The sequence below is a fragment of the Dromiciops gliroides genome, chromosome 3 (assembly GCF_019393635.1).
Source record: "Dromiciops gliroides isolate mDroGli1 chromosome 3, mDroGli1.pri, whole genome shotgun sequence".
Classification (NCBI taxonomy): Eukaryota; Metazoa; Chordata; class Mammalia; order Microbiotheria; family Microbiotheriidae; genus Dromiciops; species Dromiciops gliroides.
The window spans coordinates 144,906,626-144,914,953 of record NC_057863.1 but is presented as its reverse complement, the minus strand read 5'-3'; positions in this window follow the sequence as shown (position 1 = coordinate 144,914,953).

The window sequence follows — 8,328 nt, the reverse complement described above, 5'->3', positions numbered from 1 at the left end:
ACTTTGTAGTCAGTAACAGCAATAAGATGATCACCTGAATGACTTAGCTATTCTCAGCAATACAATGATCCAAGACAACTCTGAAGGATTTATGATGAAAAATACTATCCATTTTCAGAGAAAGAAATGATGGACACTTACTAGAGACTAAAACAAGTTTTTTTTAACTTTATTTTTCTTGGATTCCCTTTTTGCGTCTATTTTTGTTTCTTTTACAACATGACTAATATGGAAATATATTATACATGACTACACATGTATAACCTATATCAATTTGCTTGTCTTCTCAATGAGGGGAACAGTGAGGGAGGGAGAAAATCTGAAACTCAAAATTGTGAAACAAATGTTAAAAATTGATTTAACATGTAATTGTGTAAAAGTAAAATATGAAATAAAATAGCAGCAGAAATGATGAAGGTGATTTCCACTATCAAATCAAAATTGGGAGAATGAAATTTAATGAATTCTAGGTTTAATATGAAACCATTACATTGTGTTCTATTGATCAAAGAATCTATCAACAATAACTTATTTAGTAGCTACTCTGTGTAAGCGACAATGCTTTCCCTGAGAGATTAAAAAAAATGAGACATCTCTACTATGATAAATTGCTAAAGGGAATGTGTTAAAGGTATCAAAATAATGTAAATATTAAATGCACAGATATGCAATATATTGGTTATATTTCTACCATCCAAGAAAGAAAATATGTTGGAAATAACTGCATTGGAAAATCTGATCCTAAAATATAGGTACAACTATGTCACCTGCTTACTCAAAAAATGCAAGTGGCTCCCCCTCACATTTAGCATCAATTACAAAATCCTTTGGCATTCAAAGCTTTCATAACCTGGCCCCCACTTACTTATCTAGTTCTTATACCTTATCCCCCAATAAACAGTCTTTGATCCATTGGCATTGTTCTCCTGGCTGTTCCATGAACAATAAACTCCATCTGTCCACTGTTGGAATTTTTCTGATTGTCCCTCTTCCCTTGAATGCTCACATTTCTATTTTCTGCTTTCTGCCTTTCATGCTTTCCTTTAATTCCCAACTAAAATTTCATCTTCTATAAAAATATTTTCCCAAATACCTATCAGAGGAATATATAATATATGTATGTATGTATATATATATATATATATATATATACATATTATATATTCCTCTTTTTTTTTTAGTGAGGCAATTGGGGCTAAGTGACTTGCCCAGGGTCACCCAGCTAGTAAGTGTCAAGTGTCGGAGGCTGGATTTGAACTCAGGTACTCCTGAATCCAGGGCCAGTGCTCTATCCACTGTGCCACCTAGCTGCCCCAGATATATTCCTCTTAATTCTGCCTTCTCTTTTATTTCTAATATATACACATGCATGTATACATGCATATGCTTTAGTGCATGTGTGTGCATATGTGTTTACATACACACATATGTGTGTAGACACACAGAGTTTGTACATATGTATTTGTTTATTGTCTCTCTCAATAGATTGTGAGCTTCTTAGGAGCAATGATTGTTTTTTTTTTTGTTGTTGTTTGTTGTTTTTTTGCCTCTTTCTGTATCCTTAGTGCTTAGTACAATGCCTGACATATAGTAGGCATGTAGTGATAATTACTGACTGAATAATTCACCACTTACTAGAAACAATAGCAACATAAAGCATCATCTGTTCAATAAACAAAATATTGCCATTCTGTGTGTCATTCAAATTGTGTGTCATTTCTAGTTCTAATCAAACAGCATAACTTTTCATTCAGGAACCAGTGCATGGTGGCAGATGTAGAAAAGAAGGGTACCTCCTTTTCATCCAGGATTTTGGTGTGGTGGCAGCAGGGGGAGAACAGAGTAGAAAGATCTACTCCACATGTTCTCTATAGAAGTGTGGATAGCTAAATAAAGGCGGCTTTCTCAACTTCTCTCTCTTCACTAACTTTTAATATGCTTTAATAAACCCTTAAAAGCCTAAACTCTTGCTGAATTTATCAGCAATCTTAGCCAGTTCCCCCCCCAGCAAAAAAAAAAACTGGGGGGCAGGTTAGTACCCACATTGGATTTTAAACATCACAGTGTCTATTGTCTGTTTTTAATAGTTTTGCATTTTAATCATAGGTTCATAAGAAGTATTGATTTAATAAAAAATAATTATTGTCCTGATCAGGGAGGCTACATTTAGAAAACTGCTTAGAAGGAAATTAATGTCTTGATCATTAATGTGTGGTTTATCAATCTTATGTATACAAGTGAATATCATAACTGTTCAGATCATAGAAGAAGTTATGAATCTGAATGGAAGTAAATTATTCTGCAATATAAGATCTTCAGATGCTATAGATGTTTCAAAATGAGGTGATGAGTTTTTATCTGGCAACTATGCCACATTCATTAGTATGCTTAACTTTTGTTACTTAAGTTGATGAATTATTTAGTTAATAGTTTCTAACCCCTTAGGGGATATTCATACATTTAACAAATGTTGATTGAAGAGAGATTGGTGCAGTTTACTCCATATGGAATGTGGCCAACATATTGCTGGGAGGTTTTTTTATTGTGGTGGTGGTTTTTCACTGCTCTCACACACCTTAGTCAAAAACCTAATCACCTCTTGTCAATATTATTACAATAATCTACTAATTGGTCACCCTGCTTCACATTTCTCATTTTCTAATAACTCATACACACTGCATTGCCAAAGTCATTTTATTAAGTGCAGATCTGACCATGTGAATCATATATTCAGTCAAATATAGCAGATTCCTATATTGCCTCTAAGATTAGGTATAACTCTCTAGCTTTTGAAGCCCTACACAACCTGTCCTTAACCTATTTTTTCAGTATTGTCCCCCCTCTTGTACTTTGAATTCTAGCCAAATTGCCTTTACTGTGCTTCACAAAGAATACTCTATCACTGGTCTCCTTGCATTTATACTGGCTGTGCTACATGTCCTAAAAAAATCATTTTTTCCCCTATTTCTGCCTCAAATAATTCATCTCTTCCTTAAAATGCTGTTGTCAGTAAATCAACTAGGCAGTAAAAAAAAAAAAAACAAACATTTGTTTATGAAACATCTACTATGTGATAGGCACTGTGCTAAGTATTTTATAAATGTCTCATTTTATCTTTTAGCCAGAGAGTTAGGTGCTATATTTATAGGTTTTTGTTTTGTTTGTTTTGTTTTTAAATTTTAGGAAACTTAGAGGTTAAGTGACTTATAGTCATATAGCTAGTAAGTTGCTCAGGTCAGATTTGAATTCAGGCCCAGTGGTCTATCCACTTTGATATATAGCTGCCTAAGCTCCTATTACATTCAGGCACTGTGCCTAGTGCTAGGGACACAAAGAAAATCAAAACACAAAACATAAGTCTTTAAGGAACTGGCATTCTATTGATTGAACCACCATTTTATGAATGTTATGCCACAATGCTAGTCCCCTCCCTCCCAAATCATCTCGAATTTATACTTTACATATTAATATTACTGTCTGACTGTCTATCAGCTATCTATTTTCTCTATAGATTATACATACTTATTTGTTCTGCATTATTATGTAAGATTTTTGAGGTCAAGGGATATTTCATTATTAGAAATTGTATCACTATTACCTAGCACAACTCTGGCACATAATAGACATTTAATAAATACTTGTTGATTCATTGCTTGGTGTTTGGTAACTATGTGTTTCTATCATTATTTTGTCAAATTCTCTTTTCATTGCAAATATATCAAAATGTTATATATTAAGATTTACAAAGAAGTTCATATCCATTTTCTTATTGAACTTTAGAAAAACCCTATGAGGTAGATGCTATAATTTTCCCCATTTCATTTATGAGGGAACTGATATTCAGAAAGGCTATGTGACTTTCCTTGCCTTATATCATGACTAGTAAGCATTTGGAGCAGAATTTGAATTCAGGTCTTCCATACCCCAAGGCCAGCATTCCATATTTGATTCTATATTGCCCTTTACAAATAATAAATGAGGCTCATCATATTAGCTCAGACAGACTGATACAGACAGATAGATGATAGATGGATGGATGGATGGATGGATAGATAGATAGATATAGATGACAGATAGAATAACTAATCATAAAATCATCCATGGACATTAGTTTATTGCATTACCCTGTTGAATTAGAGAAAATAAACAAACCCAAATTGTGATTTTAAGGGGGAGAAATTAAAGCCCATATGAATAAAATATCAATCTCCCAGAAAATGAGTATTCTCAATGATTTGCAGGCTAGTGTTCAGTGCTATAAAGTTATGGAAAAAAAAAAAAAAAAGGTCCCTACTTCAGATCTCAGTGAAAAATCCAGGTGTGTTTAGGAGCACAAATGGCTGGCAAGAAAGTCATCCCAGGTACTGGATGTGTTTTAATACATGTCATTCATTCAGCACTTGGGTTTCAGACAATAAACATAGACTTGGGAAATAAACACCTTTTTAAAGAGGTGTGACGGGCTCTTAATAAATAGCTACCATGTTATGTGTTTTACAAATATTATCTCATTTAGTCCTTATATCAACCCTGTAAAATAAGTGCTATTTCTATCCCCATGTAAGTTCCCTATATACACCTTCTTAATCACATACCATACAATTTCAAACCTTCAAGGTAGAAAGAAAAAAAAAATGAACATTCAATGGAGCTATTATCCAGGAAGATGGGCAATAATAATATTCATGCACCAAATGTAAAGAGTTTATGTAATAAATTAAATGACATAGAGATCTTAATGTGAAATTTTAAATTGGACACTGTAGGTAAAAGGAAAGTTTGATGAAATATTATGGGAATAGGAAAATGATAGCATATATCTTATTTAAAAAGGGGGAAATGAGCACAGAAGGGATTATGGAAGAGGAATATTCTTGGTAAGAGATACGTACCCGTGTGAGAAAAAAAATTCAATCAACTAGAAAAGAAAAATAATGACAGTCTATTTTAGTGAAAAAGAAAAATAAGTAATAATATAATAGAAATATATTAAGAAGCAAGCCAACCAGAAGGAGGAAAAGGATGACCAATTCCAGCTTTCTGATCTGCTCTCAGAACATATTAAGACACACCCCACAACTGGTCCTAAGGAATTATATAGTGCAAATGTAAGACTTCTTTTCTCCAGAAAGCTGCAGGATCTATTCAAATTATAGAAACTGGCAACTTATTGTCTTGGCTTTCTGATAATTTCATCTGACAAGTAGTAGAATAGAAGATAGAGAGAACTAATATTCTGGACCTATATCTGACCAGTAAGGGAGAACTTGTTGGAAAGATAGAAATGACAGAAAATTTGAAAGAAAATAATTATGACATTAAAATTTATGGTTGGTAAGAGCAGGAAAAGCAGATGCAATATGGTATACATTCTGGATTTGGGGATATAATGTTCCAAAGTTTACAGAGAAAATATGAATAAGTTCTCATGGACAAAAATGTGTAGCAAAAATCAAACTAAGAGAGATGAGATGCTCTTCAGCATTATATTGTAATAATACAGATGCAAATTTTCCATTGAGCAAGAAAAGGAACAGCTTTCAAAACCCAGATATAGCAGATATAAGGTAATATAGACAAACATGCACACAAAATGTAAACAAACCAGGAAAATATTGGAAATTAGCAAAATAAGCACGAAAGTAGATTTACCATTGGGAAAAATGAAAAAAACTGGTGAGACAGTTGGGGAACATAAACCAGAATACTCTTATAATCTAAAAAATATCAAATCTATAGATATATATATATATAAATCTATATATGCATATATGTATAAATACATGTGCATACACATGCAGATAGTTATATCTAATATATGTATATATGTCTATATACATGCATACATACATATATGTATATGTGTGTATATGTATACATATAAAAATGTACATCCTCCAATTCTGTGATATAAAGAGAGCTTACTATAAAGGATAAAGAATTTTTCTCAGAACTAGGAGGAAATAATTAGACATCCCACCTTTGAGACACACTTCTGATCCCAACCAGAAGTCTTTTAACCTCTAAATAATCTAATCAACTCTCTAAGATAACAAGTTAGACAACAAAAGTTTGTGATCTCTTATTGGATTAGTGTTTTCCCTCAATATGGCATTTTCATACTTAAATGCAACAACAGGACCAATCCCTATTCCTCTGTTAATTTTAAAGAAACAATTGGCTTGTGGAGATTGTGAAGGTACTGCCCCCCTCCCCTCCCCCCCAAAAAAGAGCTAATGATATTAGTATAGAATTTGAAGAAAGAGCCTTTAGGGATCAATGAGGGGAAAAAGAAATTCCACTAGCTGAACTCCCTGTTGTATTCTATGTTGCTAACCCAAGACTCCTGTCATATAAGATGTGGTTTCTGTTTCTTGTGATCTGTCAGTCATCATATAGATAGCAACTACCTGACACAGTTGATAACAGAGCTAGGTCCAGAGTCAGGAAGACCTGAACTCAAATCTGGTCTCAGACATCTACTGGCTGAGTGTTATCTAGTTTCATTTCCTCAACTAAAAAATGGGAGTGATAATAATAATAACACTTACCTCACAGGTTTGTTTGAAGGATCAAATAACATATTTGTAGAGTACTTATCACAGTTCCCAATACATAATAGCTACTTAATACTTACTCATTCTCTTTCCTTCTTTTGCAGTGATTACCATGAATTTATCTTCATATAGGCCAGATATAAAATATATTTCTGTTAAATTCTATAATATTTCCCCTTAATTTACTTCTTCCCATGCCACTGAGCCAAAAGCCATGATTGTTTTTGATTGTTGTTTGTTATTTTTTGTCTTTACTCTAGATCTGTGATTCTATTTATTATCCTCCATATATACATATAGACTGCTATTATTCACTGTACTTGTTTTAGAGCAGGGTTTCTTAACTATTCTTTGGCAATCTGGTAAAAACTATGGACTTCTTAGAATAATATTTTGAGTACATTTTAAAAATACTTAGGATTAAAAAGCTAACCAATTATATTGAAGTGCATTTGTAAAAATATAGATTTTAAAAGTTTATACCAGCTTAAGAACTCATTTTTTAGAATGTTGAATGGCATGAAGAAATTAAGTAAATTGGCCAAGTTCCTGGAGATAATATGGACAAGGGATAGCAGTGGAACCAAGCTGGTTTTGATTTAAAGGGCAGTTTTCTATAGGGAACATAGTTCAGTTACAGAAGGAAAACCATTTCTTGTCCAAATTAAAAGGAAAAAGGATAAGTTACTAGAAAGTATAATGTGATTACCATTTAGTACAATCACAGTGTGGTAGAGTCAATTTACTATTTTCTAAGAACTTTGTTCTCTCTATAGTACTTAGCAGGGGTTCTGTTTCTTCCATAGTCCTCTGCACAGGTGGCTTCTATGAGTTTCCAAATGATCCCAAATAGCGATTTGACCCTTCTTCCCTGAAGAAAAAAGATATAAACTAGTCTTTAAACAAAGAAATATGATGAAGCTCAGGAATTTAATATCAGCCCAGGTAACTTTGATAGATTACAAATATGCTAATTTACAAATGACTATAAGTCTACAAACCTCAGTGTCATTTACATTAAATCAACAGACCCAAACCAAGTAAATGTAAGTCATTTTGCAAAGAGTGGGAATAAAAATAAATAAATAAATAAACTTGTCTTAAGCAAACTGTTCCCTTTTTTATGTGTCAAATATTGTTCAAAGATTATTTGCTGTGGAGCTAGGAAGGTGAGAGGTAAAATGAGGTGAAATCCCACGTGAAAGAAATAGAAAATGGCTTATGGAGTGTGGGGGGGGAGAGATGGGGGAGCAGCAGTGCAGTGAATGAAACTCATACTAAAATTATTTCTATGATCTGCCCTAATACTGAGAAAATTCTTATGAGTTAGCTGTATCATCTTCCCATGTAGGAATATCAGCAGTTTAACCTTTTAACATCCCTCTTAATTTTTCTTTCCTGTTTTCCTTTGTGTTTTAAAAACTCTAAATTGTGGGTCCTAATCTGCCCCCCTTTACCCAGTCTTGGGAGGGGGTAAACTCGATAAAATCACTGATAAATTCAGCAAGAGTTTAAGCTTTTAAATATTTATTAAAATATATATTATAAGTTAGTGAAGAGAGAGAGATTGAGAACAGATTCCTTATAGCATCAAAATCCTAGCTTAGATGTAATTCAGTATAGCCAGAGAGAAAGAAATTAATTTTTTTTCCTAGAAGCCCACGTGAAATCTCTCACTACCAAAACCAATTTCCCGAACAACAAGGGGGACTCCTGTTCTCCCTCTGTCTCCATGTGACTCCTCCTCACCAAAAAAAAAAATGTTCTTCTC